Source organism: Podarcis tiliguerta, assembly GCF_965153285.1.
Source record: "Podarcis tiliguerta genome assembly, chromosome: 2".
NCBI lineage: Eukaryota > Metazoa > Chordata > Lepidosauria > Squamata > Lacertidae > Podarcis > Podarcis tiliguerta.
Window position 1 is genome coordinate 25,656,634 of NC_139535.1, and position 26,884 is coordinate 25,683,517.

At 44.8% G+C, this 26,884-nt stretch overlaps 1 protein-coding gene across 40 annotated transcripts in view; it reads right to left on the bottom strand.

Annotated features, from left to right (window-relative positions):
• Positions 1-26,884, bottom strand: part of MAGI1 (membrane associated guanylate kinase, WW and PDZ domain containing 1) — a 485,140-nt gene that overhangs the window by 219,086 nt on the left and 239,170 nt on the right. Inside the window, exon 1 of one of the 40 annotated variants that reach the window (XM_083424582.1) lies at positions 12,634-12,936. The exons of the other annotated variants lie outside the window; for them this stretch is intronic. The gene's annotated coding sequence lies outside the window, so the exon portion shown is untranslated. Of the gene's footprint in view, positions 1-12,633; positions 12,937-26,884 lie in introns of those variants that run through there. 40 annotated transcript variants of the gene reach the window in all.

Genomic DNA, 26,884 nt, shown 5'->3' on the forward strand with positions numbered 1-26,884 from the left:
GCAAGGCAAGGGAGGAAGCCAACTGTGACACAACTCAAATCAGTTGCCTTTACAGCCTTTCATAAAGAAGATACCTTCTGTCTGTTATGAGATAACAAGAAGAATATAAAGGAACTCACAAGCAGGACCCAAGTGTAGCTCTCTGCTTGTGATTCGCGGCAACTGTATTCAGAGGCATACTGCCTCAGACAGTGGAGGCAAGGAGCCACAAGGTAGCCTTGCTCTCAATGGAATTGTCTAGTCTTCTCTTAAAGTCATCCAAGTTGGTGGCCAACTTGTAGCAGTCAACTCCATGGTTTAACCGGGTGCTGTGTAAAGTACTTTTCTTTTCCTGAACTGAATCTTCCAACATTCAGATGGCCCCGAGTTCTGTTTACTAAGTTACTTGTTTATGGAATTAATTTTAAGGATCCCTGGGCAGCGAGCATTTTGAGAAAAGAAGAAACACTTCAGCCACTCTACTTACTGCAGCACACCAAGTCCCTTCTTACTTGTCTTTTTGCTCAGGTCCTATTTGTGGGCAACTGGTTGGCCACTGTGAGAATAGGATGATGGATTGCATGGGTAGGCAAACTAAGCCCCAGGGGCCAGATGCGGCCCAATAGCCTTCTAAATCCGGCCCGCAGACAGTCCAGGAATCAGCGTGTTTTTACATGAGTAGAAGGTGTCCTTTTATTTAAAATGCATCTCTGGGGCTGCCTGGTGTTTTTACATGAGTAGAATATGTGCTTTTTATTTAAAAAGGCATCTCTGGGTCATTTGTGGGGCATAGGAATTCATTCATTTTCTCCCCCAAAATATAGTTGGGCCCCCACAAGGTCTGAGGGACAGTGGGCCGGCCCATGGCTGAAAAAGTTTGCTGACTCCTTGGTGATTGAATCCAGCAGATTTATCCTTATGTTCTCATGCTCTAAACGAAAAAGGCCCAAATGGGGCAAAAGTTTCTCACAGGAGAAATGCTTCAATGCCTCACACAGTTTGGCACAAAATGTAGAAGTGTTCTCACAAAGCAGCATCAGCTGTTGATTTGCTGATAGTTACTGTCCAACTCCAACGGAGACAAAAAGACAATGGGGCGCCGAACGTCATACATGAACCTCTGCTACACAGCGTAATATTCACTTTCAGCCGTAAGTGTAGTAGATCCGTACACAAGAGTGGCACAATAAAACTGGGGAACTCTGAAGACGTCGAACTGGCAATCAATGCAGCTGGCACCAGCTTTTATAGCTTGGATGGGTTCCTGAACACAATCTTTTGGCCTCACGTCAACTTATAACGATGCACCATTTTAGAATAATTTATTTGAAAGGTTAAAAACTAATTAAAGCGATACACACAACATGAGAACAGCACATTAGACATCTCATAATAATATATCACTCTCTTAGGATGTTAGACAAATAGAGAAATAATTGTGGCAAGTTAACTAGTGGAAAAGCTGAGTCACAGAGCGAAAAGTAGCTTTTGTTTTGCTTAGGAAACACAGAATTAATTGCGACACTGGGACATCTGCATTTAGGGCATATTGAGGCTTTAATAATAGGTAACGTTTGTATTATGTTTTATAATGCTTGTATTATATTTAATATAGTATTTAATAAACAGTAAGAGCTGTTCGACAGTGGAATTTGCTGCCAAGGAGTGTGGTGGAGTCTCCTTCTTTGGAGGTCTTTAAGCAGAGGCTTGACAACCATATGTCAGGAGTGCTCTGATGGTGTTTCCTGCTTGGCAGGGGGTTGGACTCGATGGCCCTTGTGGTCTCTTCCAACTCTATGATTCTATGATTCTATGATTCTATGATTCTAATATTTACAAAACTTTAATAAGGTGGTCAGTTTATTATGAAGTGAAGAACACGTTGCCAAAAGTTTCCAGTGACGTAAAAGATGAGAGACAAAGGCTTAAGGAACAGCATTATCAAAACAGACATAGGGTAATGATAGAGGAAGAACAGAAATAAATAAGAGCAGGCTGTGAAACTGGAGTTCCAGGTTCAAATGTCACCATAGGTATGGACTCCGCAAATATGTTTTTTCAGTCTTGACTCCCTATTGGAAATAAAGTGATGATAATAATATTGGCATACCTTCAGGACCCTTGTAAAGATTGCTACATCATCACCATCACTGTTGTGGCTCAGAATCTCAACCCAATTTTAGAACCCAATGTTAGGAAGGAGTTGTTTTCTACATTCAGTGAAGATCAGATTTATTTCTTTTTAATCACTTTAGGTTTATTGAACAACAGGTTTAAAAAGAAAAAAACTTCAATTCCATTGCTGAACTCCTCTTGTAGGTATGAACATGCTGCCTAGAGGGATTGTGAAATCTACTGTCTAGAAAAAGACGAAAAACCACCTGGGAGGAATAGGTGAGCTTTTTCTGAGAATTATCCCATGACTTGAAAAGACCTAGCCCATTCTGAATGACGAATGGGTGAGTTTTGTCCATTGCTAAGTAGAACATATCTGAACCTATTTTTTATTTAATAATTTATGTTGCTTTTTCTTTTAAATTTCCCCAGAGAATGAATTTATTTTTAACATCTCTAGCACACCGTTAAGCATGAGAAAAGCCCGTCAGAAAACTCTTCAGCTGCTTCAGGACTTCAACTCTAGAACCCCGCAGTTTTACATAAAATCTCAACTGGAAAACATTTTTAAAAATGGACTGGAATCCCTAAGATTACAGCCTCCATTATAGGCTCACTCTGCATTCTTATGATTAAAAAAAATGACAAAACAGGCAATAATAATAATGAGAATGATAATTTATTTATTATGTATACACTGCCCATCTGGCTGGGTTTCCCCAGCTACTCTGGGAGGCCTCCAACAAAATATTAAAATACAGTAGTCCATCAAACATTAAAAGCTTCCTTAAACAGGGCTGCCTTCAGATGTCTTCTAAAAGTCTGTCACGCAAGAAAGGCACTGACACATTTCTCACATCAATCCTCTTACTAGGTAACTCTTCCTTGCTATGCAAGGAAAACCATAGTTCCATGACGAAGGACCAGACCATTCAGCAGCCTCAACCTTCGTGGTCAGTCAGGGGTTAAACAATATGTGATAAACCAATTCTTATTTAAAAATAAAAATTACACCAGGCATCTGTAAGCTGTAACTCAGGTTTCTATAAACATATGCAACTAACCAAAAAATATTTGAATAGATATTAATTATATTTAAAAAGATTTTCATAACGGAAACTGCAATTAAGCTACAGGGATCAAGAAGCATCAGCAATTATGCTTTGGATATCTCAAGAGGACTGAAAATTTGCATTCAAAAGGTCTGCATATCAGGCCTTAACACCAGGATGCATCTCCTTTAAGATCTTAAGACTCAACAGCTTTTGAGAGGAATTTTAAACACATACAACTCAATTTCATCACAAGGATATAAAAATCAAGACAATGTTGGAATATGGGTGTCAGAGCTTGGATGCTTCACTTTTGGGTACATGCAGTCTGGCACTTGTGATATGGTTTATGTAAGGGCTTGCTCCATAGTAAGTCTTATCAGGATGGTCACAGAAAGCCCAACTGAGACATAGGACTTGCAGAAGGGCCATAGCTCATGGGTGGAACATGTGATTTACATGCAGAAGGGTCCCCAGTTTGACTCCTGGCATCTCCAGCTAAGCAGTAAGGTAGCAGGCAACTTCTGCTGGAGAGGCTGGAGGGCCAATGTCAGTCATGGAAGACAACACTGTTTTAGATGGATCCAGAAAGAAAGCAGCTTCATAGGACCTTGCCCAAAGCTCCTGAATTTGGGGCACAATTTTTCTTCTTCCTGTCTCCTTTCGATGAACAATTCATTGCCTGGCAATTCCTTGCACTATTGAGCCATTTTATTGTCCAAAAATTACCTTTGTCACTGGATTTGTGTCAGGGACAGGCTGGATAATGAGGAGTGCTGGGAGACCAGCCCAAGAGCCTCCCCCCAAGTTGGGTTGCCATATTTCAAAAAAATGAAAATCCTGACAGAAAAGTTGTTGAGCTTTTCTCAGTCTCAGTGTTTTCCGCCTGGACGCTGTTTGCGAAGGACGATTGCCAGCTATGTCCAGGAAATTCTGGATGGGTGGTAACCCTACCCCAGGGTGGATTCGGACTGGATGGATGGATGGATGGATGGATGAAGAAGACTGGTGGGAGCCTCTGAAGATGACACCTTAGAGCCCAGAGCCTGGTGGTGGGACACTGAGGAGCAGTCAGCAGAAGGGATGAGCTGGGAGCCGATAGAAACCGGAGACTTGAGAAGGTGTCAGGAGAAGGAGGGCCCTCCAGGAGAGGTTTGGAAGCCAAGAGTCACAGCGTGGGCACAGACATTCCCAGTCCTGCTGACTCTCCTCTTCCTCTGACACCCCGCTCAAGGAGGAACCTGCACATTGCTGAGCAATGCGCCAAACAGGCCCAGAGGAGGAGCCCATCCTCTTGATGAAGCCTTCATCTGCTTGGGAGGGAGCCAGAGTGTGAGGCTAGAGGGGAAGGATATACCTTGAGCTTAGCATCAGCAACGCCTTCGTTGAGTTAAGACGAACAAGGGGCACTGTTGTATTGGGGGTTTTTTGGCTAATAAAAAGCTAATTGCATTCTGTCCCTTCCATGTGTGTGCCTGCCCTGTGGGTGACCTGGCTCATTGACAGCTCCATGATATTTTGCTACAAGCAGAACTCTTAGTTGGACCCAGAATGCAAAACCCTTGTCTAAAATCCAGCATGTCTTTGATAAACCGCCCTGAGATTTGTGGGTGAAATGTAGCAAACAAAATAAATAAATGAATAAATGTGCTTATGAGATCCATGGGTGTGTATTGATGTATTCTTACAATATTACATACACTGGCATCCAAGAACATGTTCTCATACCAAGCCAACTTCCTTTGCACAATGTGTTACTCCTTGATGCACTCCTTGAAACTGCGAGTGAAATTAGTCTGTGTTCCAACAATCAATTTCAAATGAATGGGACGAATCCTGACATAGTCCCAGCAGTGGTTTTCATGTAGCCATGAGCCTGGTAAACCAGCCTTACACAACCATATCTTCAGTTAGAATGAGCAAGCTTTCTTCACCCATTTTCAAGCAAAAGTCTTTAACATGGTGTTCTGGTTCTACACTGGAACCTGAAAATATGAATTAAGGACGACGACGACAATATAATATATGTGTGGAAAACGACAGCCTTCTGAAATTCTAATGGATATTAAAAATAGGGTGAGGGTTTGACTCATTCCTGTATGCAAATGACAGCAGCTCAGGATTAGCTGCAGACAGGGAGCGTATGTGGGATTAACAAAGTGAAACCAGCCATCATACCTACTAGAATATTCAAGAGGGGGATCTGTGCAGCGGATTTTCAGGAGAAGATTTGAGTGACAAAGAAATGGCACCACATTTCTCAACACATCACATCCAACCGTCTTTGTCAACAGCACAGAATTTTCTTTTTTTATTATAATGCATGTTATTTTTGCAGGCATTTGTAGCATAAATTATTTCCCAGGCACAGTGGCAAGGAGTGAATGAAAGGCTGTCAAGGAAGGCAGCCGAGTGGATCTTCAAAGTGCATGCATGAGCCACACCGATAGGACTTGGATTTCTTTCCTTTTTTCAAAAAAATAAATGACTAAAATCCAATGTAAGCATTCTTACTGTCCGGCAAGGAGTCAGAACCCCGAGCTAACTAATCAGCTTGCATTGCTGAATTAATCCCTTGTGCTGCTGTGTCCCAGCCCCTTTCCGAGACACTCTGAATGCTATGACAAGCCTGCTTTTACCACAGCGTGCTATTTGTATTCACCAGGGTATATGCTCAGTCTGAATTTACGAATCTGGATATTAATCTAAGTAGCACACACTTTTAAGATCAATCAGTGTGTTTGTCCGATTGCAGATATACTTGATTTGATAGAATCTGGAAAGGCGTGAACACCTGCTTGTTATTTAATGTGGGATGGAGTAGAAGCATCCGCTTCCAGCTTAAAGAATGTCCTTTCGATTCTCCTGTGAACACTCTGAAAATAGGTTTCAGGATTCTAAGGTGGCGTGACCACTTCTGAATTATATTATTCAGAATATTCAGAATGAGAGCCAGTGTGGTGTAGTGGTTAAGAGCGGTAGTCTCGTAATCTGGGGAACCGGGTTCGCGTCTCCGCTCCTCCACATGCAGCTGCTGGGTGACCTTGGGCCAGTCACACTTCTTTGAAGTCTCTCAGCCCCACTCACCTCACAGTGTTTGTTGTGGGGGAGGAAGGGAAAGGAGAATGTTAGCCGCTTTGAGACTCCTTAAAGGGAGTGAAAGGCGGGATATCAAATCCAAACTCTTCTTCTCTTCTTCTATTCTGAGCAATGAGGTTTATTTAGCATTGTATTTAAATAACGCCGTAACATTTTATGGGTTCTTTGGGTCATACCCTCTACGCAAGGTCAGGTGAAAATAATTTTGAAACTTCCTCAACAGATATTTATTCAATGATAATTAACTTCTGGGGATTACGACTCCATAGCCACCCTTCATGGTGTCTTTTGTTCAGTTTCAGCAAATTTATCATTTCTGTTCTTGCTCTCCCCAGCTGTGCTCCAGCAACAGAGCTTGTGAAATCTTGTCTCTCTTGGAGTTCTTCTTAACAGAGGTTTTTCCCTTCCCTCTGCAATTAAAGCACTTCTTCCCGCAACTCTAATTATGGGAAGCAGATTTGATGTTATGTGGATTAAACTTAGTTTACACCAAGCTGCAAAGAATCACCTGTATCAGGTATGTTAAGAAGCCTTCTGGGATTCTATCTGCTACTGACAGGAAAAAGGCCAAGATCTGGAGTCTAAGGAAACTCTTTGTTTAAAAATCTCTCTCACTTATTTAATAAGTACATCAGTATGCAGATGACACCCAGCTCTACCTCTCTTTTAAATCAGAACCAGTGAAGGCGGTGAAGTGCCGGAAGGCAGTTGGAGGATGGATGGCGGCCAACAGATTGAGGTTGAATCCTGACAAGACACAAGAACTGTTTTGGGGGAACAGGGGGTGGGCGGGGGTGGGGGACTCCCTGGTCCTGAATGGGGTAACTGTGCCCCTGAAGGACCATGTTCGCCGCCTGGGAGTCATTTTGGACTCACAGCTGTCCATGGAGGCGCAGGTTAATTCTGTGTCCAGGGCAGCTGTCTACCAGCTCCGCCTGGTATGCAGACTGAGACCCTACCTACCTGCGGACTGTCTTGCCAGAGTGGTGCATGCTCTAGTTATCTCCTGCTTGGACTACTGCAATGTGCTCTACGTGGGACTACCTTTGAAGATGACCCGGAAACTGCGGCAGCTAGACTGGTGACTGGGATTGGCCACCGGGACCACATAACACCGGTCCTGAGAGATCTGCATTGGCTCCTAGTACGTTTCTGAGCACAATTCAGTGTGTTGGTATTCACCTTTAAAGCCCTAAACGGCCTCGGTCCTGTATACCTGAAGGAGCGTCTCCACCCCCATCATTCTGCCCGGACACTGAGGTCTAGCACCAAGAGTCTTCTGGCGGTTCCCTCAGTGCAAGAAGTGAGGTTACAGGGAACCAGACAGAGGGCCATCTCAGTAGTGGCGCCCGTCCTGTGGAACACCCTCCCTTCAGATGTGAAGGAAATAAGTAGCTATTTTATCTTTAAAAGACATCTGAAGGCAGCCCTGTTTATAATATTATAGTTTATAATATTTTATAAACTATTATAATATTATAAGTTTATAATATTTGATGCTGTATTGTTTTTAACACTCTATTGGAAGCCGCCCAGAGTGGCTGGGCAAACTCAGCCAGATGGGCGGGGTATAAACAATAAAATTATTATTATTATTATTATTATTATTATTATTATTATTATACACAGCTTCACAGTAGATCATCCATGTCCTTCAAACTCAAAAGCCACCAATTGCTTTTCTTTAATTGCCTTTACTTCTAGGAAATGTTGATTTAACTACAGATCTACAGACCTATGGTGATCAGAAAGGGTGAGGAGAGTTTCCATGGTGAAGGGGGAGTGGGAGTTTCCAATTTTTTGTTAAAAAGCTGTTTTTTGCATTCAAAAATCACAGAAAAGGTTTAATTTACACCAATGGGAGGGGAAATAACTTCATCAGTTGCAAATTAAGCCTAGTTGGCTCATGCCCATGTAGTCCAGCCTCCTGTCCTCATAGTGGCCAACCAGATGCCCATGGGAAGCCCAGAAACAGGGCCTGAGTGCAGCAGCGCTCTCCCCTCTTGTGATTTCCAGTAACTGACATTTAAATACAGGTAGTGAGCATGTTAGGGGCATCCAACGGATGTGCAACTGTTGATGTGTGGGTCCCTTTGGACCCAGAATAAGGCGGAACAGGGTACGGAACAGAGGCGAGGTAGAATGGGATGGGATACTCTTATACGTGCTCTGCCGGCATGTGTGGGGACCACGAAAAGAACCCCCCAAGCGAAACGGTCACCATCTGTACATGTTTAGCACTTTCCAGCATTTCCAGGGGTGCACTGGAGAAGTCCATCAGATTCAATGCCACCCCAACAGCTTTCCACATACCTGTAACTCTTTCCACATACCCACTGCCCACACAGCCCCGTTGGTGGTGAAGTGCCAGCAGGAGAGCTGGCCACAACTGCACTGCGAAGGCCTCTGACTTTTCCTTCCACCAATGGAGAAAGAGGTCCACAGTACCCAATAGGATCCTCAGCTGCTCTCCCCAGGAGTTTAGGGTTGCTCCCCATGTCTTTCTCTGAATTACCCGTGTCACTCTGGCCATTCAAAGAAACAATGAAAGCACAGAGATAAGCAGCTTTCTAGCTCTGGAAATCTCTGCCCCTGCCCCATTGAAAGCTTTTCCACAACCCAAGAATCTTCAGGAAAAGATGCAGGGTAAATATGTGGAATGATATTCAGAGGCCAGGTGTAAACAATAAACCATTTGTCCACTTTTGCTTTGCACTCTCATTTGGCCGAGGTCATCCTGGAATTCATCACTGCACCTGGAATGCTAAGAACAGGGCAGGCACATTCCGATAACACCATGCTGCAAAAACACTAGAATATGTCAGTCAACAGGGGCAGATGACTGCAATATAGTTCATTTTAACTACTGCTCAATTCATGTGGAAAATCACGGCCCACCTCCTGATAGGTATGAGTCAATGGGATCATCTTACAATAGCATACCAGTTTCAAAGTCTTAACTTCAAAATACCTTGCACAATTAAAGGTGCAAATTATAGCCTATTCTTAAAGTTGCCCTTCAGCTTATCATACCCATAATTACCTCCCCTTTACTATTATCTTGTCCTGATCTAAAAGACTGACAAAGAATCCCCTCTTGAGTTAACCATCCATTTGCCAACTTGAGATACCAGAGGCAAGTAGAAGCACATCCATTACAACTGTGGATTTAGCCCAAAGACCAAACATTTCTGTCTGGCTTTTGTCCATAGTGAGGCCATAAAAGGGGTCACAGGTCCAAGCAAATGCTAAATTGCCATCTAGTTTAGTTTGCGTTTATACGACTTATACGCGTTTTCTTTAGGACATTTTAATGCTCGCTTTAGTCCCCTCCATCTCGATGCTTGTTTTAAGAACTAGAGAGTCCTGCTGGGGCAGACCAAAGGTCCAACAGGTCTTCCATCCTGCTTCCCAAAATCATCCAGAAGATGTTCCCAAAAAGCCCACAAAGAGGGCTTGACAGCAACGGAGTCCCCCAGTTGCTCACAGCAAGTGATATTCAGTGATATACTGCCTTTGAAAATAGAGCCAGCATATAACTGGAGCTATATAGCCATCTTATAGCCATCATGGATAAGAGCCATGAATACAATGGCTGTATTCCATGAATATGTCTAATCCACCTTTTGAGGCCAAACGAGCTACCATCTTAAATGAATAAATGCTCAACACAATTGATAGAGAAGGTCTAGAAATCCAAATAGGTGGATGGATGGACAGCACCCTATAATTTTTTTTGAGGTCGCCATAAAGCAGTTTGTTATACGCCACCCCCAGCTTTGCCCGCCATGCCTGCCTTTTTATGACCCACTTCTACTTTAAAAGCAAAGCATTTAAGAAATAGATGTGCAAAGGCAAGGGCTTATTAATCTTGAGAAGCCACTGCCATTGGTGTCAGCATTAAAAATACATCACGCTTGGAAATATTGCCTGCTTGCACACAAGAATGATATTTAAGTAGCTCAGCGGGGTGGTCAATAAGCAGTACTAGGTGATATGAAGTGAGATGTGCAGGATTTGATTACAGAGGATCTCAAGTGGCTTGGCCGTAATCAGAGCTAGTCTCACCAAGTCAATATGATCCGCAAATCATAACTCATCTCTGAGAAGAAAGGTGTGATCAATCTTCATCCTCACAGGCAAAGCTCACAAGGCAGCGGGGGTGGCGGTGGAGGGACAGAATACCACCCTTGCTGGTAAGTTTAGTGCTGACCAATGAGGAAGCACCAGTGGTCTGCTACAGTCATAACTCTGCATTGTTTTTTCTATGTGAATTCAATTCACATAGAAAACAGAGTGCATAGGGTTACTAACAGACATTACCATGCACGGCTATATATTCATTTCCTTTCCCCACTGCACTTAATGCACGCAAAAGTCCCGTATGTTTCCTTGATAAATACATGCAATGTTCATAACTGAAAGCAGCATAAGCCCTGTTGAGCATCCAATTACCCCTATAGGCATCCTCAGTATAGGTACAACCTGTTAAGCAAGCTTTGCAAAGAAGAATTCTGTTTTTAAGGGGGGGGGGGGAGAGACTGTGTTACAGGAACAAAGCTGCCCATTTGCCATTTTGGGTCTTTCCCCAACAGCAGAATGGAACTGGATGCTCATAATACCTCAGAGTCGCAACCGTGCATTTGTGAAAGTGGGAGGAGACATGTCAACACACAGCAATACACACATTTTCCTCCTATAACCACCCATTATAAAACTGGTTAACATACCTATTACTACTTAGGGCAAAGAGAAATTGCCCTCCCTCACCGCCACCTACCCCATTCCCACCCCAAAAACCCATCCTGAACGAAACCAGGAGAAAAATAACATTTAATGTTTTATTTAACATGAATATCATTGTGAGAATTCTAGATCACACAGCGTTCAGTATGTAAAAACACAAGGCAATTTATTTTTTAAGTAAAAATAGAAGAACAGCATATATAAAAGATGTGGTTTTAATTCTTCGGCCAACAAGAGACCCTGATCTGTGCTAGCAGATCTACTTAGGATCTCCCAAGCAACAGCAACAGCCCAGCATTCCTAACCGATATCAGCCTTCCCGGTTCTACTGCTTTTATAGGATTATGCATCGCAAATTAAAGCCTCTGCTGTCCCTTTAAGGAAACATCCAGTCTCTTCCCGCTTCAATAATTTGCTTGCCAGAATCAGGCACCCAAAGCAGGCGATCAGTGTAGCAGCTCACAGCTGTCTCCCTCACAGATCCAAGCTTCTTTCTGTAAGTGCTCCTTGCTGTCTCTCTCACACACATTCATCCCTCCCCACAAACCAAAGGCTCCTCATTTCTATATATATACAGACCACACAGGAGAGCTAAAAAAAGGGGGCTGATATTTGCATCCCTCCCTGCAAGCCAAAGCCCACAAAGATGCCTGAAGAGCATTTTCTATTCCAACTGAATTGCTTCACACACACACAGGCAAGGAATTCCCTTGCACACCCCACCCTCGTCCATTGGCTAAGCTGCAGGGGAAGACACAGCGCGAGGAAATAGTTTTGCACAACACCTGCCGGACCCTATTGAAATGCACGGGGATGTATGGATGGATTCCCCGCCCCCCTCCCTTGCCCCCCCCCCCACCACCGCCAACAACAACCGAGACAGCATTGTTCTTCCAGTGTGCAATCCATTGGGCTGCTGGGCTTCCTTCGCCCTCCTCCCCCTGCGACCCCAAGCTGCTTTTGACATGTCCCTCCCCCCCCCTCCCTGGCAGGAGGAGGGGGTGTGCGGAAACACCCCCCCCCCCAGCTACAGACTGACGACCACATTTCGGAATGCACTTCATTAAAATATAGCTGCCCGATTCCAACCTGCAATGCGGAGGCAAGACAAAGCGAGCGCCACGCTTCCCCTTGCATCTCGCTCAAAAGCCCCATTGTTCAGCAGGCATCTGGTCCTGATCTCAACCTATTCGTGCCCATTGACCCCGCTTTTCACAGCGCAACCCGTTCGCGAATGGGCCTCACGTAAAGCTTGCTTGATGAATTGTGGGGCGGGGGGGGGGTGAGAGAGAAGAGTGGAGTGGGGGGGGGGAGAGAAGCAGCACTAGCCATCTGTCCTCCCAAGCTGAACTCAGACAGGGTGGCAGAGGGGCTGTACCTCCTCCCCCCCCCCTCCACCTTTTCCAGCTGCCTCTCTTTCTCCCCATCACAACCCAAATTTCCCCATTTCTAGCTTCTGTTCCTATCCCCCTGGAGCAGGAGGAAGAACCTGGGCTTTGGGCTGGGTAAAAATACCGCCACCGCCACCACTTGCTGCTTGTAAGCATCTCTTGCTTGGGCATCACACAGAGAGACAGAGAGCATTCCACACCCAGAACATGTACACACAAACACACACACACAAACCAGCATTCTGACTTGCCTGGGTCCTTCGAAATTCAAGCACCGCTACCAGATTAATCCTTCTTTTGTGAGATATTTTCTCCTGTGCACGTAAGGATCCTCAACAGTACTGCGGTAAAAAAGGGGGGATTTGTTTTTTTAAAATAAAAAAGGAAGGAAATGAAGGAAGAAGGCAGGAAGGCAGGAAAAGCAAGACTCAGAAGTGGGAGGGGGTCAGGTGGGGGTGGTCGATGCTTACATGCATCACAGCTTTTGCCACATGACAGAAAAAAAGAAGAGAGGGTTTTGGAGGAAGGTGGGGCGGGGGGAGAGAGACGGAATAAGCTGGTGGCGGCAGCTGACAGCACAGAAAAGGGGAAAAGAAGGAGCCTGCCTTTTATATTACTGGTGACATTTCTAACACATGACAACAACTTCCATCTGTGTTTAAAGCCGGGAGTGTGAGGGGGGGAAAGAGCATTACATCACAATTCCTTCTATTCCTTGAGGTGTCGGTGCTGTAGGCCAGGGGGGGGATTAAAAAGCACCTGTGTGTGTTGAAATGTGAAATACCTACGGAGGGGTTTTCAGCCCCCCCTCTCCGCATCTCCCTTTTAATTTTCTCTCTGCCTTTGTCTGGGAGGACGCCCAGGGAAGTGTTGAAATGGAACTGCCCTCGTTTGCAAGGCAACAGAACTAGAGAATGAATATATATGTATGCATGTGTCTGTAGCAAATGCAGCAGTTGGGTTTCTCCCCACCCCCTTCCCCAGATTTATTTTTAGGCCAAAACCAGGCATTCTTTTTTCTCTCGGTTTTTTCCTTCATAGACATTTTGCTCCTCTCTCAAAATCTCGTTTCCCAGAAGGACATTTGCTGAAACTTAGGCATGTGCGCGACGTTAAATAATGATGGTGTTGCTGATGATGGAGACAGGTTGCAAGGTTATCTAATTATTGTTGTGATTCATGAAGAGTCAAGCAGGTGTGTGCATCTGAGGTGATCTCCATCCATTACTCTACAATCAGTTCAGTGTTTTTTAATGGAGGAGTGGGGATCAAAATGAGGAGGGAAATCAATCCTAGTTCAAAGGCTGATTAACTGGACTGGCTGCAGGAGCTGGAGAATTGCTAGGTGGATAGCAGCCCTTAGAACTGAGGTGCAGAAATCCAAAAACCAGCATTGCCCTCAGGCTGAAAGGGCAGGCAATTTTCGCCTGCTTTTAGGGCAATACCCAAAATATCACTACAAAAGGGCAGGGGCACTTTTGGACATTACAGTCATACCTTGGGTTAAAGTCGCTTCAGGCTGAGCGTTTTCAGGTTATGCTCCACGGCGACCTGGAAGTAACAGAATGCGTTACTTCTGGGTTTCGCCGCTCGCACATGTGCAGACGCTCAAAATGACGTCAAGCGCATGCACAGAAGAGGCGAATTGCAGACGCACAGACGCAGGTTGCGTTCTACTCAGGATGTGAACGGGGCTCCGGAACGGATCCCGTTCGCATCCAGAGGTACCACTGCACTAGAAAGTTTTAGCAAAAAAAGCACAGGTGCCCTTCCTCTCCCCTCATGTCAAACTATTCATTTGAACTTTCTTGTATCTCTGCAGACCAACAGTCTTGAAATGCTTAGTTCTCCTCTAGACACATAGGTAAAGGTAAAGGGACTCCTGACTGTTAGGTCCAGTCGCGGACAACTCTGGGGTTGTGGCACTCATCTAGCTTGACTGGCCAAGGGAGCCGGCGTACAGCTTCCAGGTGATGTGGCCAGAATGACTAAGCCACTTCTGGCGAACCAGAGCAGCGCATGTAAACGCCGTTAACCTTCCTGCCAGAGCGGTACCTATTTATCTACTTGCACTTTGATGTGCTTTCGAACTGCTAGGTTGGCAGGAGCTGGGACCAAACAACAGGAGCTCACCCCGTCATGGGGATTCGAACCTCCGACCTTCTGATCGGCAAGCCCTAGCGCCACCCGCGTCCCTTCTAGACACATACTCAATTAATTTTGCGCCTAGTTCTTCCAACAACTTGGCTTCCACAAGTCCAGAGATGCTTGCAACTACATACATGACCCTTGGCCTAATGCTGGTCTGCAGTATTCCCAGCCATCCAAGGTGGCATCATTTTCCACTGATGCTCCTGGCACCCTAACTACAGTCAGTAGTAGGGATAAACCAGGCTGGGTGGAGGTGGGTGACGCCACCAACACCAACGCCGCCAACATCTATATCAGGCTGGTCAAGGGTTATGCCCGAGACGACTGTTTTGCCCAGGCTTCCTCAACCTTGGCCGTCCAGATGTTTTTGGCCTACAACTCCCATGATCCCTAGCTAGCAGGACCAGTGGTCAGGGATGATGGGAATTGTAGTCTCAAAACATCTGGAGGGCCGAGGTTGAGGAAGCCTGGTTTTGCCTTTCTTCCTGAAATTTGCTTACATGTACATCAGCAATAGCTATGATCCTCTCTTTCTTTAAACTGGAGTGCGTGTTTTTTAACCCACCTTTCATGGCACATTGCCCTCCAGGTGGCTTACAAAACTTTGAAATGCATGTAAATACCATTACCACAGCAAAAAGAAGCAGATAAAGATTTTATTTTGCTACTCCATCCATGCAAATATTTCCACTTTTACAATAGAACCTCCTCCTCCCCTGCCCTAAGTCCCCCTAAATCTGTTGTAAGGGTTCCCCAACCCTCTAGAGTAGATTTGGGAAGGACGCAGGGCAGTGGGCACTTGTGGGCACAAGCTCATACGGAAGCTTGCATTCAAGACCTTCACGTCTTGCATTGCCTATCCCTGGACCGTTGCTTTGATTTTCCTGGTTACACACCATTTGTAGCAAGATCATGTCCTTTTCTTCCAACCCTATGGGTCTTACCTGGGTTTTGGCTTGTGAACAGCCATTCAGGATCCTTTCATTTACAGTGGTACCTTGGGTTACATACGCTTCAGGTTACAGACGCTTCAGGTTACAGATGCTTCAGGTTACAGATGCTTCAGGTTACAGACTAACCCAGAAATAGTACCTCGGGTTAAGAACTTTGCTTCAGGATGAGAACAGAAATCATGCTCCAGTGGTGCAGCGGCAGCAGGAGGCCCCATTAGCTAAAGTGGTGATTCAGGTTAAGAACAGTTTCAGGTTAAGAACGGACCTCTGGAACGAATTAAGTACTTAACCCGAGGTACCACTGTAGAGTGAAATTAACCATAGCTCAATGAGTAAAATACATGATTTGAATGTAGAAGTTTCCATGTTCAATCCCTGACATGCCCTACTAAAATATCAAGCAACAGGAAAGACACCTTAGTTGCACGGACCAACTGCTTGACTCAATTTAAGGTAGCTTCATTTATTCATCTGATCTGACCCCTAGGTTTGCCTTTTCTGATGTTTCAGTCACACTTGTTTGTGCCTAGTTGTGGGCTCATTTACTAAGCCTCTTGGGAAATCAAGGCATACTTTGTACCCACATTATTAGCGAAAGTGGTGCTGCTGACATTCATCTGCAGACTTTCTTAATCTGGCTCTCCTGGAAACTTCCCAGTTCTCCTGTTTTAAATGCCTCCCTGTCTGCTTCCAAGTCTGGGAGAGATGGGACCACTTTCATGTGTCCATTTGACTGGAATTCCTGACTTCTCTTAATAATATAATAATAATATTTTTATTATTATTTGTACCCCACCCATCTGACTGGTTTGCCCCAGGCACTCTGGGCGGCTTTCACATACAGTCAAGCCGCGTTCTGCAGCTGCCTCCGCTTGCGTCCGCTTTGGTGAACATCTGCGGCAAACCCAGAAGTATTGGAATGGGTTACTTCTGGGTTCGCTGTTCGCGCATGCGCAGAAGCGTGTGTACAGACGTGGCACTTCGGCGTGCGTCGTTTTCGGCTTGTGGACGGGCCTCCGGAACGGATCCCATCCGCAAAACGAGGTTTGACTGTATATGAAAACACTAAACCTTAAAAAGTTTCCCTATACAGGGCTGCCTTCAGATGTCTTCTAAAGGTTATATAGTTACTCATCTCCTTGACATCTGATGGGAGGGCATCCCACAGGGTGGGCATTCTTTAGGGTGCCAATCCACCTCCATGTTTCTTGTTCTTGACTTTCAAGCTATAGGCCAGATAAGACTGTCCAACTCCAAAAGCATATGCAGATTCTCACTGGCCCAAAGTCCTATGAGAGGCAGCACATGCTCTTCCTTAGAAGTTGCTCTGCCCTATAGCTTGGCAGCCAAGTACAACGTCCATACCCTCCAAAAGGTGCCTGGCTGTCTGCAAAATTTACCAGGCCCGGCAGGGAGCTTTACATGTCACACGCAATGGTGCAACAGGAACGAAAGAAACTCTTATCACATAATGCCAGTTCAAGTAGAAAGAGCCTTGAAACAGTTCCAAAAGCTAACACAGGCTCTGGAATGTCTCTGGAGGAGCAGCTAGGGAGAATACTATTTAAGGGCTGCTTCTCACACAAAAAAAGGAGTCATGTCACAGACACTTTAAATGTCCTTTTCATGGCAGCTGTTCCATATGGCGGCTATATTTGGAAAAAGCAGCCCTAAGTGCCATTAGTGTGTGGGTTTGGCACACGAATGGTATAGCTAGAAAAGTACTTGTTCAGGAATGGATGTCACCTCATAACAGGACCAGGATTTAGTGACAAATCTCTGACTATCTCTATATATATAAATGAAGGGCTACAGAGTCTGGGGCTTAGACTTGGGAGCTGATAAGAGTAGGGAAAATGCAACTCAGCATACTTCAGGTGGACACTACGATTTTTTTAAAGAAGTCTGTCTGCTGGGGAAAACCTGCTGTGGAAATGAATTAATAAGAATAGCAGCAGCAGCATAGACAACTTGGGAGATGCGTAACCACACGTAAGTAAATTGTTCTCACGTTATCCACCTTAGACCTCACACAGTTAGGTCAAGGAGAAAGGTATTCCCAACAGATCGCCAACCAACAAGAAGTTTATGGCAAGCTAGAAACAGGGATGTTCTCAGGCAGAAGCTAACTTCCGCAAGCAGACCTCTCTCTTGAGTTTCATCAGCACATATTGGAACCAATTTGCTTAGCATGTGGGAGCACCAAATGGAGAAACAAACTGTGAATTCACATTAGCTGAAAACTCAGCAAGATGTGGAAATCAAACACAGATGGTTCACTTCAGATTAAAGGGTCAGTATTTCGCCTCCTCTTCTCACTTTACATTCTCCTGGATAATATTCTTTCTCCTGTGGGTGTGGAGAGGACTGGATTTTGACACAAAACCACCAAGGAAAGCACAGAAGCAAATGAGCTTCCACGCCAAGCAGAAGAACCTGCAGCAGAAAGCAAGCCTCTCTCTGCGAGGATTCACACATGCATATTTATTACCTGATGCTGCGGCATTTGAGCGATGACTTGCATGAGAGATACCAATTAAAGACCAGACAGCACAAATAGCCTTCTTTATTTATGTTTTGCTTGCTTGTTTAAACTTATTCCTCCTTTTACACAAATGTCTCAGCATCACTTACAAAGTAAGAGTACAAAAACGCAGCCCAAAAATATTTTAAACCGTTTCCTAATATGATCCCATATACAGTATTCTTCACGCAGAATGTTCCTCCATTCAGCTGAGTCACTGACTGGTAAGTAATGGCATATTAAGCGACATATGTGAGTGCTTTCAGAAAAAAAATTATTCATTCAGAAGTGGAAACCAAATTCTGGAAACTCTGGGATGGGACCATACAATCTAGCACTAGGGCTGTGCAATAAATCACCATATCATTGAATACTCCCAAAGCCTTTCTCACAAATGAGTATAGCCACAAGGTAGCAGAGGTTTAGGATAAGAGTTTCCCTTTTCCTAGAATAGCAGCCTTCCCATGTTGACCCGCCCCATCCACCCCTCCCTTCCCTCTACAGCACATGCAGAAACCGCCTTCTTGAACGTTGGGCTATGGGTCTCGTTCGCTCAATTCACCAGAGCCTGTCTTTGCATGCAGGGCAAGTCCCTAACTCACTGAGGGTTTGAGAGCCTTTAGTGGTTGTAGCATCTACCCTTTGGAATCCCTTCCTCTTGAATAACAGACATGTGCCGCCAAGGTTACCGTTTCCTCTTTCAACAATTCTTTGAAATTGAGATCTTTCGTAGTCTACATCTGGATTGGAATTGCTTTCAATGCGTTTTTATTTTTATTATTATCTTAACACAGTTTGCCACCCTGGGCTCCTCTGGGAAGAGGGCAGGGATATAATTTTAATGAACAACTAATGCCACCAACTATTCTGGCATACGGCTGTGTACACACACCCATCAAAGTCACCATGCATGGCTGCTGAAACAAACCAAACTCCTCTAAAGAGAGTTAATAAGAAATGTAGTTTGCCAACGGCACTCTTTTCACATTCTCCGAGCTCCTGGATTGTGGCTGAGCTCATCCTTGTACTGAAGCACTCACCTGGTAGCCATAGGCAACAAGGAACCGCATGCAGGGAAACATCTGGGATTCTATGCAAGAGACTAAGTGGGTTACTGGGGGGGGGGGGCAGAGTTGGCATTATCAAGAGGCAAAAGAGGCAATTTCCTTATGCAGCAAGGGCAGCGAGAAATTAGTGACCCAGCCCCTCTTAACTAGCTCATCTCATCTGACCAGCCCACAAACCTATCGAGCCACCAAGGCTTCCATATGGTTCTTTAGAATCATACCTGGCCCCCTTCTTCTGCCCTGCTCTCGCTCTTCCTCTCTCCCTGCCCACCTGTTTACTTGTTAACTGTTTTGCTAATGTAGCCGCAGTACCGGCCACACCTAAGCCTCCCCAATCCCTTTCTCAGAGTGAAGTTGAGCAGAGCGGAGCAGCTGAGGCACAGTGTTTTCATTGTGTTAGCAGGAGTCAATGGGTAAGTGGGCAGGTTGAGGACAGACAGAGCCCGTGGTAGAGGTAAGAAGGGGCAGCAGTGGTGAAGGAAGGAATCACCTATGGCTGCAAAATTTCTTGCACTCTATGGAGCACTCTGTCCCTCCTCTCTGCAAGGCATAGGAACCAAACGGGCTGCGAGAGCACAGAATCCCTCTCCTCTGCACCCAGTGCAGAAATGCAGCGGCCCTCCTCTGCTAGTCCGCAGCAGACTAGTAAATAAATTTGCAGGTGACTTCCTTTTGTCAGCTTATTTACAAGGTTGAGCGAGCTCAATATCTGCGGCCTGTGATGCAAAGTAATTTATGCATGTCTCTAGCGGCTGCATTCGGATGCAATGTTAACATGTAATTTAGTTGGAAGACAAGCAGGACTATTGGGCAGTGGCTCCCACACTTCTTTTTCCCCCCCATGGACCATATGAATATTGCTGAGGGTCCTGGCAGTCTAGAGATTTTTCTGCCTCTTGTAGCATTTGTAATGCACTGCACTTGGTTATGTGTGCTTTCCTGTGTTGTGTTTCACTGCGTTACAGTCTGAATTCCACAGAGTTCAATCTGTAATGCGATAATATGAAAATGTAAGAAACAAATCAGCAATAAACATGCAATATGAATGTGTAAAGCAGATGGGCCATGAACGAAGTCCGCAGGCCACAGTTTGGGACCCCTAACAATAGGAGATCAGAGCTCTGGAATTTCTGCATCCCTATTGCCAGCCTCACCCTTGTTAGAAGGTGCTTTTTCAGTTAAAAGACCACATTCCATTTCCCAGTCTTCTATTCCAAAGCAGCAGGATAGACACTGGGGTCTTTGAGAAGCAGTCCTCTGAAGATAGCAATGCTACATCCTCGGACCAGAGGGGCACCAGCACCATAAACCTATCTGAAAAAGCATTTCTGGGTTGGGGTCTACCTACCCTTCCCCTTCTTGGCTTCTGAGTCCTCATCCTCATCCCTCCTCACCCCAAATAAGAGGAATCAGACTTCAGGATCATGACAAGTAGTATAAGAACAAGCCTGGTCTTGCATACAAACCCCTCCCCTCTCCTGGTGCAACTGCAAGAAAGAGATTGCATCCTTTTTCAACTGAGCGTGGTTACTCAGCCAAGAACTGTCATTTGTATTTAGAGGGGGAACAAGACAAGATAATTAAGAACAGTTTGAAGCTGGCTAGTTCCCCTAAACTGCAGTTAGCGCTGACCAGTGCTCCCCCCGCCCCGGAGTACTCGAGGGTACAAAGTACCTGCACCTCTTTTGTTGTTGTTGTTAAAAAGTGTGCCACTTACTGTAACAACTTAATGGTGAGTAAAAGGTAAAGGGACCCCTGACCACTAGGTCCAGTCGCAGACAACTCTGGGGTTGTGATGCTCATCTCACTTTACTGGCCAAGGGAGCTGGTTTACAGTTTCTGGGTCATGTGGCCAGCATTTGCCTCTTCTGGCGTACCAGAGCAGCACACGGAAACACCGTTTACCTTCCCGCTGGAGTGGTACCTATTTATCTACTTGCACTTTGAAGTGCTTTCGAACTGCTAGATTGGCAGGAGCAGGGACCGAGCAAAGGGAGCTCATCCCATCGCGGGGATTCGAACCACCAACCTTCTGATCGGCAAGTCCTAGGCTCTGTGGTTTAACCCACAGCGCCACCCGCGTCCCTAATGGTGAGTACCGGCACCTATTTTTTTGGGGGGGGGAGCACTGGCGCTGACCACTGCTTGGCCTGGTTTTCGACCTCCTTTCTGAGAGCCTATGCGGTCCTGATAAGTTTGTCTTACTGTATCGTGCAAATAAGGCCTTTGTCAGGATTCAGACATAACTGTAACCATGGTTTACCGAACGCAAAAAGCTTCTTTTTGCTGTGCCAGAGCAGGGGCAGAGGGACACCCAAGCACGGAGGCTACAGAACAGTTTAGATCTGCATGCAAACCAGGCCAATATCTACCTGATCATTTTACAATATACGTCTCATTTTCAAGATGCATTAGCCCTTCAAGGGCCATTTATTATGCATTCCCACTCAAATAATAATAATTTTCACGATTCTCGTTGAAACAGATGTGTCTCTTCTTAAATCACTAATTAAGTGCATCGCGGGACATTGCAATTCTTAAAAGGCTATCAGAGCAGGAACCCCCCCCCCCTCTCCATTCTTAAACAAATCTGCTCTGGCAACTTCCCAGCAATCTTGACTTCATAACTCAAGGCCGTAATTATTCAAGGAGGACAAGTCTTTGATTATGGATATTTCCAGAGTGTTATGACTTAAGCAGAGAGATTTATTTTCACCTTTAACAGAAGCAGAACTGAAAATATTTGCTTTATGTGCTAATTGATTTTTAGCAGCTGGACCTCTCTCTCTCTTTCACACACACTCGCAATATTCTCTTGAACCAGGGCAACTAATGTTCAGTTCAGCCATAAAACTTAAGGAATCAAGCAACTGAAGTACTTTCTTTCAATCTGGAGCAGCTCGTAAATTCCTAACCATATGACAATGGAGAAAACTTTAATAGCGTGCTGACCACATTATTAAACTGTGAGAAACTGGGAGGCAGTATTAAAACAAATGGAGAAAGTACTTGAGCAAGCTGACATTCATTAGGCAATATTATAACCTAACACTGGGTTTGGGGTGTGGTGTGCAGAAACCACCCTCCCAGCCAAACCCTGTTTGGATACATTGACTACAGTTCAGCTCTAAGCATTTTGATGCGACATTGGGTTCCGATGAGATCAGTGGGGCTAACTATGCCAACTAAGTATGGAACTATGGAACTACATTACAGTCGTACCTTGGAAGTCGAACGGAATCCGTTCTGGAAGTCCGTTCGACTTCCAAAACGTTCGGAAACTAAGGTGCGGCTTCCGATTGGCTGTAGGAACCCACATTGGAAGTTCAGGTTCCAAATAACGTTTGCAAACCGGAACATTCACTTCCGGGTTTCAGGAGCCAAAATATTTGACTCACAAGGCGTTTGACTTCCAAGGTATGGCTGTATAACTAGGCACACTTACATCCAAGCTAACGTAAGCTATGGGAGAAGATGCAGAAGCAGCTGTATGTGGAGTGAGAGGTATAAGTTTTTGGAAGGCAAACAGCATGACAACACTGGAAACCAACTGCATAAAAGAGTCCATCACCAGCTGCTGATCTTTGCTAAGCTATCACCCTTCCCTTTACTTCTAAACTGCTCCTGAGCTCCATCTCATAAAAAAACATTTCCCCCAGATGGCTATATGAAGCTTTAACCCAGGGGTCAGCAACCTTTTTCAGCCGTGGGCTGGTCCACCATCCCCCAGACCATGTGGTGGGCCGGACTATATTTTGAAGGAAAAAATGAACAAAATTCCTATGCCCCACAAATAACCCAGAGATGCATTTTAAATAAAAGCACACATTCTACTCATGTAGAAGCACCAGGCAGGTCCCACAAATAACCCAGAGATGCATTTTAAATTAAAGGACACGTTCTACTCATGTAAAAACACACTGATTCCCGGACCGTCCGCGGGCCAGATTGAGAAGGCGATTGGGTCTTAGGTTGCCTACCCCTTCTTTAACCCATTCCATGTTTCTTGATGGAACTCCATGATTAGGCTTTGGGAGACAGCTAAAAAAGAACAAAAAGCTCCCACTCCCTCTTGGTGCTTAGAATTCAATCGAGAGAGCATGCCACTGTTTTCTGCTGACGGAATATTACATTTGAGATGCTTATCTTTACTACGTCTGAGATTGTAAAGAGCACTAATAACTCAGCATTAAGCTGCAATTTCTTCCCTCTTGGCCACCGGCTTTCAAGTCTCAATACCTTTTAGGACCACTTGAATACCCACTGCAGATTCCTCACAATGAGGACAAAGCCCTTTGGAAGCCCTTTGCGTGTCGTAATTATGGGAGCAAACTGAAGAGCACTGGGAATTAATAAAGAAACAAAGGCATCTAAAACCATCAGCCATCTTCCCACACTACTTACTGGAACGCTGCTTAGCAAGTGATAAAGAAAAACTTTCGAGATGAACTTCAGGGAAATGTTCACTCTGATTTTTGTTGTATTCTCTTAATCTCTGGCCACTTTGAAGCTGCTCTTCAATGATGCGGGTCAGCAGATGGGTTTCCGCCTCCCCCAAAACATAACGAAAAATTAAACCTGAAATGGTTTGCAAGGCTGAAAAATATAATGTGGGTGGCTGCTAAAGGCAAAAACAAATAGTTGAGTGAAACCAACAGGATATAAAACTTATAATAAAGTTTTATTCAACTTATAAAGATTCTTATTTTCAAAAAAGAAAGAAAGAAGTTCGCATTTTGAACTTATGAACCAGTTTTAGCTCAGTGCTGCAGCACAAATTGATAGAAATGCAGCAATCATCTTAGGGAAACTTTGTTGTTCTTGTTGTTTAGTCGTTCAGTCGTGTCCGACTCTTCGTGACCCCATGGACCAGGCACTTCTGTCTTCCACTGCCTCCCACAGTTTGGTCAAACTCATGCTGGTAGCTTCGAGAACACTGTCCAACCATCTCGTCCTCTGTCGTCCCCTTCTCCTTGTGCCCTCCATCTTTCCCAACATCAGGGTCTTTTCCAGGGAGTCTTCTCTTCTCATGAGGTGGCCAAAGTATTGGAGTCTCAGCTTCAGGGTCTGTCCTTCCAGTGAGCACTCAGGGCTGATTTCCTTCAGAATGGATAGGTCCATGGGACTCTCAAGAGTCTCCTCCAGCACCATAATTCAAAAGCATCAATTCTTTGGCGATCAGCCTTCTTTATGGTCCAGCTCTCACTTCCATACATGACTACTGTGAAAACCATATGCATACCGGAAATCTGAATAGCCTCAAATAAATAATAGGCTCACCACTGGCCTAGTTGCAGTCTGATCCTACAGACAATTCTCCAGTAAGGCTTTTACAGTGGTACCTCAGGTTAAGAACTTAATTCAGTCTGGAGGTCCATCCTTAATCAGAAACTGTTCTTAACCTGAGGTACCACCTGAGGTACCACCTGCTGCCACTGCACTGCTGCCACGTGATTTCTGTTCTCATCCTGAAGCAAAGTTCTTAACCCGAGGTACTATTTCTGGGTTAGCGGAGTCTGTAACCTGAAGCGTCTGTAACCCGAGGTACCATTGTATCTATAGTTATCTATCCCATTGCACACTAAGTTCACTCTCCCACTCCACTGGAGTTCTCTTTACTTCTGTTTTCGACTTTCCACTAGAATCCCTCTGTTTTTAACCTTTTCTATTTCCCCTACATTTAGATCACCCTAAGTACCACCTCTCAGCATTTTCACTCCTTTGGATAATTTCTCACTCATTGTAGCCAAAAATCGAGTACACAAATCTAATAAAACCAATATAATGAAAATCTAGTAGCACCTGCGTGAGAGAATCTGTACTAAAAGGGCCTTCTGTTTCGTGCCCTCAGTCAGATTGCAAAACGGCAACACAGGTGAATCTACAGTGGTACCTCGGGTTACAGACGCTTCAGGTTACAGACGCTTCAGGTTACAGACTCCGCTAACCCAGAAATAGTACCTCGGGTTAAGGACTTTGCTTCAGGATGAGAACAGAAATTGTGCGGTGGCAGTGCGGCGGCGGCGGGAGGCCCCATTAGCTAAAGTGGTGTCTCAGGTTAAGAACAGTTTCAGGTTAAGAACGGACCTCCAGAACGAATTAAGTTCTTAACCCGAGGTACCACTGTATAAGCTCTTCTACACCTTAGCAACAAAATGACACCTCATTTGGGGCTTAACTGCAGATAGGCTGGTGTGGTATCGCCTTGGTTCAGAAAGTACCCGTTTGTCTTTCCTTTGCCGTTTTTCACACTTGATTTAAACACAGTAACATATGCTTTTAAGTCATTTCCCCAGATGTAGAGATGCAACTCAGCTGCATTAAAAAAAAAAACTAGTTGATTTTGCTGCATTTTTCTTTATAAGTTCTGGGAGCAGTTTTTAAAGGCTTGAATATATCAAGCTAGGCCGGCTATTAAGACTGCTCCTCTACCACAGCTAAAGAAAGCCAATTGATCACTGCAAGAACTGTAAAGCTGCCTGTGGCTGCTCAGTTTTGGCCGTGGCTGTTTTTCTTAAGTATGGCGGCTCCTTCCTAATTCAGAAAAAGGCAGCGGGGGTTGTTGATCAATGCCGTGAGCTGCCCGTTTTGAAAACGGCTATTGTTCCACGAGCATTTCTGTGGTGGTCAGCCAGTCCTTCTCCCCTGCTACACATGCGATTTTATTGATTTGTGACTTAGTTTGGTTTTGCAATGTAACTGCACTACTTAGAGCCGAATTTTGAGAATTTCGAATGACTGGACGTAGAGGAAAGGACCCATTTTACGCATTTTGGGCTATTAGTCGTCCGTTCAGCATAGTCCTCTGGTTGCAGCAATAAGGATCAGCAGGCAGCCAAGGCATGCTCAGTTTGAGTGACCTTGTGAGCCTTTAACATGTTTACCACATAATCAGCAGGGAATTCCATTTTCAAAATACAAGACTTCATAATCCATTAGCAACAGAGATTGGCCCAGAGCACTGGATTTTCTCATCACGTGCATCGAGGAATAAAAAAATATTAGTATGCAGCAGCAGCCAGATTAATCTTCAGCCCTGGAAAAATCTCCTCCCTCCCCTTGCCCTCCCCCACTTCACCACTTCCAAGTACCAAGCAGCCATACATACAGTAGCTTCATTCAGTTTCAAGCCTGCACATTTTTATCACATCCAAAGCCCATAGGAAAGCTCCTTTGCAGAAAAACCGCCAGGGCGGAGGGGGAGGAGGAGGAGAGAGAATGCTATTCAGCTAACTGCTCTACAAAGGTAAGTATTGCATAACAACCAACTCCCTCTTCTAGGTTTGTCTGTCGGTTATATAATTGCGAGGCATGAATATAGATGTTCATTTTAATGCACGAAGAGAATTGCCTCCCATTCGCGGTGTCACCACTCCCTTTCCTTTCATTAAAAATAGAATTGCAAAATGTATATTAAAAAAAACAACATCTCCCTGCTAAACACCCCCTCCCCCCAAATACACCCCCAATTCTATAATCAAGGCTTTGGGTGAGATTAAAAAGCAAGCAAAGTAGTTTAGCTCACAGTCAAGTCCAATAAATCAGAGAAAAGATTCAAGTCGAGAGCATTTCAAAACGTAACCTTGGCAACGCAGAAAAATGCTCCAACAGAACTTAGGCTCCTTTTGCTTTATTCGTCGTTTCTGAAACTGGAACTGTAAAGAAGAGGAAGATGATGCAGCAAGAAAGTCGGCTGCAACAAGCTGCAGTTACGGGGGGTTCAAAGGGCACACGGCTCCCTAAAGCGAAAGTTCTTCAGACCCTCAAAATCTGACACTAAGTACAGCTGACCACATGAAAACAATTC